This window comes from Desmodus rotundus, chromosome 13 (genome assembly GCF_022682495.2).
Source record: "Desmodus rotundus isolate HL8 chromosome 13, HLdesRot8A.1, whole genome shotgun sequence".
Classification (NCBI taxonomy): domain Eukaryota; kingdom Metazoa; phylum Chordata; class Mammalia; order Chiroptera; family Phyllostomidae; genus Desmodus; species Desmodus rotundus.
In genome coordinates this window covers 15630338-15642290 of record NC_071399.1, presented here as the reverse complement: position 1 = coordinate 15642290, position 11953 = coordinate 15630338, and positions in this window count along the sequence as shown.

The window sequence follows — 11953 nt, the reverse complement described above, 5'->3', positions numbered from 1 at the left end:
ATTATAAGCTCGGGAGGGGAGAACAGTTTATTAGTGGTTATGTTCCCAGGACTTGGCCTCCCGGAAAGCATCCAATATACCATGTTTGAAATGAATAATCCACAGGAAGGGGTGAGGGTGCTGGGCTCGTCAATAGCCCTGGCGGAAGCCGCTGAAGCTGCAAGGCCAGTCCAGCCGAACACTGCGGCTGCTCTCCGAAAACCATTTCATTATACAATGAAAACTTTTTCTCTCTACAATTATTTTCCTGGCCACTTACATAGGTACAGCAAAAAATAAAAAATTAAAATTAAAATAAATAAAATAAAAATCTAAAGACTAAAAATGTAAAGAACGCACACCATGATGCCGCTTTAAGTGACAACAAAGATTATTTTTCCCTAACATCCCTAGGGAATTTTGAACCACCTAAGTTCTTTTGCAAAGTTTATTTGTAATTCTTTAGGGGTTTTTTTTATTTTTAATTTGCACAACAGAGGAATATGCCTCTTATTTTTCAACCAGATGGGGCAACTATCAACTCGAGCCAAGGCAATAACAAAAATTCTGATTTTATTCCGACCACCCAAGGGTCCCCTCCACGGGATAAGTTGGCTGGGCAAACCTTGTGTATTTATGTTAAATACTGTACCCTAGAAGAGGGGAAACACCTGTCTTGGGCGGGGGGAAGGGAGAAAGAGAGGGAGAGAGACAAGCTGAAGCAAGGTTTATTAAGGTTTCCTTATCTTGCTGCGGAGACCAGCCAGGTCATCCACCCTGGAGGTGCTGAGCCAATGCCAACTTCAACAGCATTTTAATCAGGCTGTCTGTTCTCTCCGTTTCCCCTGCCCATACACTCTTCTCCCTCCAGTGGCTCCTCTATCTTGGGATGATTTCTTCCTGCTCCTAACTAGGCCAGGCGTCTGTAGTTGGCAGGTATGTGATTCCTTTGCTTCCCACCAAGAGGAGATGGCCACAGACAACCCAGATGAAGAGCCACACATGGAAAATATCTCTATGGTAACTCTTGGGACTTGACCACGCCACGTTCATACCAATCAAACCACAGAGTGGCTCCAGGCAGGATTTAGGTCAGCCCCTGGTTGTTAGGAGCCCGCACGTTGCCCCAGACCACAGAGCTAGCTTGTGGCAGAATTGATGGGGAGCCCAAATGCCTCCCCCAGCCCTTCCGTTCCAAATATAATAAGCAACCGGATATTATCCCTGGGTGACTCTGAAGAAGCTCAGGCTTTCTGGTGGTTCAGCAATCACTTGGGCATCTTGCAGTGACCCTGGATGGACTTTTCCAGCATCAAAGGCCACCTTTCACAGATATGCAGAAGTATTATTTGCTAGGGTGCTTGTTCAATGAAACATTGGTGACCAAGAACTCCCAGTAGGATGAAGCCTTGTTAACAGTGTGTGGCAGGTGGTATTTTCCAAAAATGCTCACAACAGTATTTCCAGACCTACATGTCCTTCCAGAAACTTGACGTTCACCCATCAAGAGGTAGAATCCATATCCTGTCCCCATTACCGGGGCAGGCCTTTGTGACATCCTTTGTGACCGACAGAATGTTGTAGAAGTGACACTGCAAGACTTCTGAGGGTGGGTCATAAAGGCTAAATGGCTTCTGCCTGGTGCTCTCCGCCCCCCCCCCATGTACTTTCTGAACTTTAAGCTTCTGTGTAAGAAGTCAGGATACTCTGACCCAGAGAGACAAAGAGAGAGGGATGCCTTTTGAGGAGCCCCAGCTGTTAAGATGCTTCCCAGTCCAGGTGCCAGGCATGTGAGTGAGTGAGTCCATAGGTGATTCCAGGCCCAGCACGGTCTGCCTGCATTTGCATGAAGAACCCCATAAGTGATAGGGGCAAGACAATGCATCTTGTGGAGAAGAAGGTGGGTCAGGCAAAGGTTGTATTTACAGAGGAGGTACCACTCCAGCTGGGTCTTGAGGGATGAGTAAGAACCCACCAGGCAGGCAAAGGCAGTGGCTACCCAGGCAGATGATGGGGCCTGGAGTTGTGAAACAGCCACAGGAAGATGTGAGAGGCTCCTGGGAATGGAAATGAAGGACTCCATTTACAGAGCCAGAGAAAGACACAGTGCAAGGAGGCCAGGATCTGGTTCTCATGTGAGAAAGATCATCCTGACTACAGTAGAGGAGGGGCGTGGTGGCGAGACCAGTTCATGCTACGAAAACAGTTCAGGGACGAGAGGATGGAAGTCTGACTTAAGTCAGCCACTGACATGGAGAGAAGGTGGCAGCAAGGAGCAAGGAAATGTCTCAGAAAGTGCACCGTGACCTGTTGGGAGAAGAGAGACAAGGCGGAGGTGGATCCAGGTTTCTAGCTCAGAAAGAAGGGAGGCTGGTGGTACATTCACTGAGCTTTTGATTGCACATTGTGTGGAGGGCAGGTGGACTCATGCTCTTTCCACCTGTCTCTGTGTTCCCACTGGGGATGCTCAGGGACCAGAAGCACGTCCAGGCCTCATCAGCAACAGATACATTTTTAAGTCCAAAAACTGAGTGAGCCATTGAAGAGGGAAGGAACAGGGAGGAAGGAAGGAAGAGGGAGATTGATGGATGCACAGAGGAAGCAGACCCTGGGAACGAGAATGAAGAGAAAGAGCTGAGGCACAAAGACAAGTCCAGGAGCCACAGAGCTGAAAGCTTAGCTCTCCTGGGGCGGGGTAAGGGACACTCATCTCTGGATGGGCTTTACGCGCTGCCCCCTTCTCTCTGCTCCGGGTCCTTTCACAGCTATTTATTCATTGCATAACATTCAAAGAAATGCATGGGGCAGAACAAAACCCTGATTTCTAATTTATCATGATGGGTAATAATAGCAATACCCAACGACCTTAATGGTTTTGGTCAGGAGTTCACTTAATTCTTTAGGTATTCATCAGATTTTTCAGCAAGAACACATTTGAAATGCAGGAAGCAGAGTGTTGTGGCTTTTGGATGGGACCCAATAGATACAGTAACCAGACCTGCAGGTATATCCAAATTCCTCGTGGGCACACGGGATGGGTGAGCTTGCACATTTTTGAGAATACTAAGGAATCATGAGATCTGCCAGCACTTAATTAATATTGATGGTCTCCTCCTAGAAATGTTAGGCTTTGAAAGCACCTTGGATGTCGTCAACTCTGACCTCCACAGGTTTTGGGTGGCGTCATTAGATGGCAGGGGGCACGGAGTTTGAATTCAACTGGAAGCAAAAAAGTGGGAGAAACTTGATTCTATGCAGAGCTGACCTGCAGGTGTGTATAAATTATTGATGCGGATGCCGCCTGATGAATTTAAGGGTAAAGGTAGGTTGGCCAGAGATGAATGATGGACTTTCTCTCAACTAGAGTGCCCAGGGCCAGGCCTCTCATTTTCCAGATGAAGAAACAAAGGACTACAGAAGTTAAACAGCCTGTCCAAGGTCAAACCCAGGCTAGAGCCAGAGCTGGGTGATTCCTGGGGCTGAATACCTCGCAGTGTTCATTTCCTCCAGCAGAGACATCTGCAGGCCCTCTCTGGTTTTGTCTTATGTGTTTTATGTCAAATGCTATAAACAGAGAAAGCAGAAACTATTGTTGCAAAATGCTTTTCCAACACTGGCAGCCATGTGCACTTGGTGATTTTTAAAAAGTTGCCCCAGTGTCCTTGAAATGCAGTTGTGGCCTATGCGGACAAAATGCATACTGCATTCGGGCCAATCTAATGTATCCTAGAAATAAAGTGCTTGTTGTATCCTTAAAATAGATTTGGAAAATTAAGTAAAATTTTATCCTCAGAGAGAAAATGTCATTGTTAACTGCTTCTCGAAATCGAATCATTTTTATTTCTTCATAAGCTCATGGCATGACAGTGGGTAACTAGGAACCCGCCAGCTACAGCTGAAACTCCCCGGCTCCCAGCACAGTGCCCCAGCACACGGGAGGCCTGGGTCTGCTGGAATGCCGTGCCCTGGCCTGCCACGCTCCAACCGGTCTCTGTGGGCCACAGGACCCCCTGCTCACTCAGCCCAGCTGGCTTCGCCCAGGCTTTGTTCGCTTCCGCTCCTCTCGCATGAGAAATGGCTTCCGATCACCTCTCCTTTGTGCAAGCCTTTCTCCTCCTGGTTTCCATGACACCAAGGGTAGCAAAGAGTTTTCCTCTCAAGGCCCAAATCTGATTGATTAGTGTTGCTTTCTGGAGCACAGTGATGGAAAGGATTCTGAAGCCAATCCATCCCATTTTCTCCACCGGGAAAACTCCTCCCACTCCTTCAAGGATCAGCTTCAATTCCACCTCCTTGAACAGCTGGGGGCGGGCCTCCCTCCTCCGTGGGCCCGTCCCCAGTGCAGATTCTGTCATAGCGCAGATCACTGTGTTGTGTTTATCTGTTTAGATGCCGTCCCTCCCCTAACCGTGAGCCCCTCAAAGGCAATCTTTTCTCTCTTTATCCACAGGGTCCAGCATAGTGTTCTGGGTCCATTAGAGTATGCCAACTGGATAATAGATGGATGGATAATGGATGGATGGATGGATGGATGGATGGATGGATGGATAATGGATGGGTGGGTGGATGGATGTGAATGTAATTGCTCGGCCTGCTGGTTTTCTGAGAGTATAAAAATAATAAGCTCACAGTAGCTGCTGATTTTCTGTCCTCCACTGACATGCTCCCATCTCTTCCCACGTTTATGGCAAGGTGGAAGTTCACAGCTGGGGAATTTTAATCTTTTCTGTTGGAATGGGTTCCTGCCACATGAACCCCCAGAAAACAAAGAGAGGCAGGATGGAGTGCTACCCCAGGGAGCAGGAATCTTTAAGACAGTACGGCATTCTGCTTACTTCTATCTGCAGGTTTTCTGGCTCCTTCCTGCGTGCGTGCCTTGCAGAGAGGCTACTCTCAGCTCTGGGCCACTCTCGAGTCTGGGGTCACTCTTGTCAGCTATTATTTTTTTAAAGTCCATCCCTGACTCTCAGTCTCTGCTGACACCTGGTTCAGCATGACAAGGTGGAAGGCACTCCCTGGAATAGACGTGCCTACCTGGCTCTGGTTAACACTCAAGAACATAGACGGATGTGTTTTCTGGTGATTGCCCTAACATGTTAGTCCAGTTAGATCCAGAAGTTCTCAGTTGTGTGACTGATAAGAGAGGAAAAAAAATAAATGAGCTTCCATGAACAAAACTAGCAGGTGATCTTCCTTTTTGTTTCTCACTCAAAATTGTCTCCGATACTGTGGTCACCTTATTCATTTGCATTCTGTCAACAGGCCCTGCCTGTGCTCTAGGACACACAGAGGTGAGGTGAGAAGACCATGTCCCTTCTCCCATAGGGCTTGCTCTCCAGTTAGGGAAGAAAGACCACAAACAAAAAAGTAAGTAGAACTGGAAATGATTATAGAGGCTGACAACCATGAAGGAAAGAAACAGGAAGGAGCTGGGGTCGCTAGGGTGGCAAATGGTCAGGGGACCCTTCTGGGCATGTGACATTTCAGTTGAACCCTGGAGGATAAGGGAGGATCCTCCAGGGCTCAGTGCATGGTATCTGCCAGTACATACCTACTGAACCCAGAGAGGAAAATCCAGCTGGAGTCCTTCAGAAACAGGCTGGGTGTCCAGCTCCCACAGTGTGTCAATGGCAGCACCACCAAAAGGCAGATGGATGGAAATGGTGACCTTTGAAGCTGGGCTCTTGGAGAATGCTGGTGACAGCTGGACAGCAAGGTGCCTTGGGTGACTCTCCTTCTCCTTGTTTGCAGGTGTCTGCAGTGAAGCATGCACAGGGAGGTTTTATAGCCTCGTAATAGCTTGTAGTCCATTTTTGAATATTAGGCCAAGTGCTGTGTGTTGATATGGTTACTAGAGACATAAGTGCCCTGCCCATTACTGCAATTAGTGCTTTATTAAAACAGCATTTGCACAGAGTCGAAAGCTTCACAGGCTAAAACACCAGCAACGTTAAAGTGTGACCAGAAACAAGGGAACTAAGGGCCAAATACCCACCCTCCCCATCTTTGGCCAGCCCATGTAACTTGATAAAAACCCTTTATCTCTGGAAAGGGGCTTTGTGAGCAGCTTTCCATTTTCCGATTTCTATAAGAAGCCGTTCTTCAGTCCACCCAGTGAGCCCGAGAAACACACTCTCCATCTTGCAGTGTGACGGAAGCTATATGCAGGGCAGTGCTCGAGACAATTCCGAGTTTCCACGTTTCCTTTTCTCGATGTTTCTTAGCATCTTTCTGAGCATCGTTTGGTATCTGCTTCCAGAGCCTTCAGGAGAGGAGATATATTGCCAAGCCCGGTAGTTAATGTTTGGTTTTATAAACAATTAAACAGCCATCTGTTCGTTTGCTTCAGTGACTGAGAAAGCATCATTTAATTGCTGTAGGCGTCAAAATGGATGAGCTACGCTGGGACGATCGTGCTCTGGGTCCAGGCCAGAGGCCCTAGTCACCACATTACTAAGGAACTTAACTCTGCAGCCTGTGGCTCTTTGTTTCCGTCTCCTCTGCCCACTGGGGAGAGCAGACACAGCCAGGGCTCTGGCCACTCACTCTGCATCCTCAGCCCTGATGCACACACAGGCAGTTAATAAATTTTATTGAATGAATGAGTTAATTAATTAATTAATGAATTTTGATCCTACACAGATTGAAATCCCCTCTTAAAAAAAAAAAAATTGGCTGAAAACATTAGAAATTCACTTTATCACCATTCTGGAGGTCAGAAGTCCAAAATTAAGATACCTGTAGAGACACATACGCTCGGAAAACTTGAGAGAAGACCCATTTTTGCCTCTCCCAGCTTTGGAGGGCTCTAGGCCTTCCTTAACTTGTGGCTGCATTGCCACTGTATTTGTGTCCTTGTTTACATGGCCTTCTGTGTGCTTCTGTCCAAACTCCTCTGTTGGTGTGGGAGGGTTTACTTCTAGCAGCAGGCCTGGTATCAAGAGAAGTGCTTGTGTCTTGCCTGTGTGTGTCTGGGTTGCACCTTCGTTCCTCACGGATAAGCCTCAAGCTGGCTGATTTCGTGTCTTCCATGTGGTTCTCCTTTTCCCGTGTGGCTTGGTTCTGTGCTTGGGTGGAAGAAAGGGTGACTATCTTGGTCTAGGGAAAGGTGTCTTGTGCATACCTGTTGAAACTTCTGTCTTTGCTCTCTATGGAGAAATAACATTACAGAGAATTCAATCATGTATTATGTATATTCTGTTAGTATTCTTTTCTGAAATTTCAGTCATGGTCACCTATGTTCATTTTTTTTCTCTTGTCCTCCTTTCCGTGTGGTAAAACACGACACCAGCAGGAAGCGTTGGTGCTCAGGGATGTCTGGGAAAAGCCGGGCTAGATAAGCCGAGCTAGCTGTCCTCGCCACAGGCCTTGGCAGAGCCTCCAGGCTGCTCTCAAGCTCTGGGAACCGGCATTCGGGGCTCCGGGGTGTCACAGTCTCCAGATGGATTTGATCCCAGAGCCATTTTAGTGGTGACTTGTCAAGAAATGAGTATGTCCCCCAAGACACTTTAGGGGACAACAGTGTACAGCTTCTTTATTGCTTTTCCTCATTTCTTTACCAAATCTTTTCTCAAACGTTTCTCTAAGTATAACACGATTTTCCTGAGCTTTCCTTTATCCAGTTTTGGCTTTCCCTCAGTCAGAATGTCTGACTCAAACAAATAGGAATTAAATACATTTGAAATTAAGAGTAAATTAAATGCCTTCAAGTGTTTGGCAAACAGAGGCTTAGCAATCTGAGGCGTTTTGAGCACAGTCCCTGTTCTACCCCCCACCCCCACCCCAGAAGGTGAGGCGGGCTCCCGGCAGAGGCGCCACAGTGAAAGTCTGAAAGTGCTTCCACGTCACTGTTCTAGGGCCCGCAGAAAGCACTAGAAACACCCAGCAAAGGTTTTTCCAGAATCTTTATCATTTAGGATAACATAATTTATAATCCTTATAATTTATCATCCTAAAGTTGCGACTTCCCAATGTTTTCTGGAGTCTTAAAATGTTAATTACTTGCTTCTGTGACATTTCCTTTCTTCATAAAAATGCCAGATGGCACATATTCATGGTTTAGATTGGAGTTAATTAGAATTAAAGTTAGTTTTTGTTTTTGGCAGGATATTTTCTGAGGCTGGTATGACCCCCTGGAGAAAATTGTCTATGCTGAGATCCCAGGAGTCCTTGAGGCACAAAGCTGTGGGGAACATAAAATGTCCAAGATGACCCATGCCAAGCTCTTTCCCTCCCCTCGTCACCACCCTTCTCCTTGCAAGAGTCGTTTGCTTCACACGCTGTGTGACAAGTGCCAGCCCTGGATGAGGGCCATGGAAGGGGGCCCAGAGATGAGAGGATGGGAGCCAGTCACCCAGGAGCTTCCTCTCCCCACCACAAACCACAGACCAAAGAGTGACACCCCTTTTGCACACTATAGCTCTGTGTCCCCCCAACCCATCCCCCCGCCACCACCACCATTATGACAAAGCCAGAGATGACAGACGATTTCTAGCTGCCCTGATCCCAAGGTATTCACCATCCCAAACCACTTCCACAAGGCAGTTCTGAACAAATGAGTTCCTTCCAGGTTTACTGTCGACTTTCCTACTTTCACTGCGGGTTGTTTTATTTATTTTTTTTCTGCTGTCTCAGGATGTGGAATGTACTTAATTGTTTGGGGTAAGAGGACTTTTCTCCATGTCTGGCTTCCTCCTGAGAACAAAGATACTTGGCATCCGTTCATCCATTGTGTGGCCTCCCCCTTTCTGCCTGTGCAAGCCTCAGAAATCTTCCTCCCTTCAGCCCCACGGCTTCCTTCTCCACCTCCGCAGGTTTCCTGCCTGCCCACTGTGCTGTAGCCATGGGGAGAGCTGCAACCCTCTCCGCCCCCAGCCAGAGCCAGCCATGAGTAACCCAATCATCCTTTCCTCACTGCCCTCCTGTGAATGAGGCGGTTGTCCTGGCAGTGAAATTGAATTAAGGGCTGTGCTTGCGAAATCCAAAATTTATTCTGCTGGGGCCTCAGTAAAGGCCCTAAAATTCAATTTAGCAGACTGGGGAAGCAAGACAAGAGTCCCTGAGGTGCGCCTATCAGCCTCTTCCATCTGGTTGCTGGGAGCTGCAGCCTGGTATGGTAGAAATAGCCCGGACTTTAGGTTCTGACAGATTTGACTTTGAGTCGTACTTGGCCATTGGATGCTGTGTGAGCTTAAGCAAGTTACTTAACTTCTCTGAGCCTCGATTTCCTTACCTATACAAGAGAGCTCATAGAAACATCTACCTTTCAGGATAATGGTATAAAGCATATGAAGTGCCTGGTACTGAGTGTATGCTCAGTGATGAAAGGCCTCACTGGGTAGGTTCAGCCTCTGAAATATAAAAACAGAAATGAAGCTGAGGAGCTGGCTAGAGAGCTTTCCCACCACGAATTCGCAGCTTTCGTAACTCGAGTTGCACCAGACAGCTGGACAGTGATGGAAACGAGGCTAATCAGGTCACCGACACTGCCCAGACCTCTGTCTCCTAAGGTTTGCCTGCACTCCAGCCTCCTGCCCACTGAACCATGGGGGCAGCAGCCTGGAGACTCCACTTGGGTGTCTCCTCCTTATCTGCTGTGTCTTGCCTGGTACCAAGTGAACCTGTCCTCCTGCCCTTCCTAATGCTGAATGTCAGATTCGGGGGAGGGGAAAGAACTCCACCGTGACCCCCGGAAGGACCTCTTTGAGTGGAAATCCTCCACGAAGCACAGTGGACTTCTGCTTACCACTGCAAGGTGCTAAGTGGTTGCTCTCTTCTTCGGTGGTCCTTCCTGACCGAGAGACAGCATCCTACAACCTCCAGAAGTGGAGCTGGCAATGGTAGTGAAGGGGGAGGCAAAAGTGAGGAATCCATCATTTCTTTCCTCTTGTCTTGGAAATACGACGTAGCAGTAACACTCTCTGAACCCTGTTCTGGATAAACAAGTGATAGCACCTTCCTGGGTCTCTGTTTCCTCACCTGTAGGTGGGGGGTGCTAGGCTAGAGGACACAAAAGCCTTTCACCTCTAGTAGCCTATGATTTTGCAGTAGGATTTATAAACTAAAGTCTTGGCATTTGGAGTGAAATTAAGGAGAAGACTTGGTATGTTGAGCTCTTCCACCTGAGCAAACACTACACCCACAAAGTGCAAATTCCCACTGGCAAGGAAAACAATAGGACCACCCTTGGAGTGGGAGGGGTGAGATTAAAGCCGGGCCGGGTTGGGAGGGAGACTTCTTTCTCTGCAGAAAAGGACACTGCCGCTGTCCCATGAGACGGTCTGGGCAGCATAAAGGATACTGTAGGTCAGAGCTCGGTGGACAAGGTGTAACCGCTCTTTCTGACTATTACTCCTCTTGCTGCTGTGTCCTGTGGTGTGGGGGAAATGGGGCGTGAGAGCGAGAGAGGTCATGTACTCAGAAAAGTCAACGTGGTCGAGTATGCAATGCTTTCAGCTGCTTCTCCAGGGTCTTCTGACATTAGTACTACACAGAGGTCAGAAGTCACCTGGCATTCATGCTTCCACCAATAGCTTGTTTAAGGGGTTGTGAGGGTGGGGGGATAGTTATTTCCCACCTGGATACTTGTAGAATTTTTCTTTTTTTTGTCCTGGTAATGAAAAAATGTTATCAGTGTGTGTCTAGGTGCGGGTCTTTTTAAATTGGTTTTACCTGAAATATGTGAACCCTTTCAGTGTGGTCTCTTCCCAGCTTGCACCTGTTTTATTCAATGCAGTTTTTATCACTTCCGTTTCTATTGTTCTGGTTTTTTTCATTAGTTAATATTGTAATTCTTAAATTGGATTCCCATTCTCCTCCTCAGTATCTGTCTCTTTTTTCGGTAATTCTCTTTCCTCTTATCATTTCTGACTCAGTGCTCCTTTCGCCTACCTCCTGGTGGACTCCTGAGATTCAGCTCCAACTCCCTGATTCCATTTTCTACACTGTCCGTTTTGCTTGTGTGCACTTCCACACGGAGTTTAATTTTTTAAGTGCATTTTCGCCATCCATTTTTTCCTCATCTCTCTTCCTCATCTCTCTTCCTCATCTCTCTCTAACATGTGACATGTTAGACACATGTCATCTAACTTCTTAAAAGATCTTTTTTAAATAGAGCAGTTTTAGGCTGACAACAAAAGTGAGGGGAAGTTACAGAGATCTCTCCTGTGGCCCCCGCCCCCACACATACATAGCCTTGGCCTTGCCCATTATCAGCATCACTCACCAGAATGGTACTTTTTTTCTTTTTTTTACCAAGATGAACCTACACTGAAACATCATAATCACCTGAACTCATTAGGGTGTTTCCCTTAGAGTTTTGTATTCTATGGGTTTAGACAAATACATAATGACATATTTCCATCATCATAATTCCATACACAGGCTTTTCATTGCCCTAGAAATCCTCTGTGCTTCACGTAGTCATCTCTCCCCAACCCACCGCTCACAACCACTGACCTTTTACTGTCTCCACAGTTCTGCCTTTTCTGGAATGCCACGTAGTTGGAATCACACAGCATGTAGCCTTTCAGATTAGCTTCTTCCACTTGGTAATATGCATTTAAGCTTCCACCATGTCTTTTTATGGCTTGATAACTCGTTTCTTTTTAACACTAAATAATAACCCATTGTGTGAATGTACCAGTTTATTTATCCATTCACCTCCTGAAGGATGTGTTGGTTGCTTCCAAGTTTTGGCAATTATGAACAAAGCTGCTATAAACATCCATATGTAGGTTTTGCATGGACATATGTTTTCAGCTCCTTTGGGTAAATATGAAGGAGCATGATTGTTGAATTGCATGGGGAAAGTGGGTTTCCTTTTGTAAGAAACCATCTTGCTATGGTGTTAGAGTTCAGCGTAATTCTTAGCTCTGTGGAGAAAAGTGACAGGAACTGGGAATAAAGGGACTGCTGTGGTACTAGGGGAGAGATAGTATGACAACTTATTAATCTATACACTTAATTTTTTTTA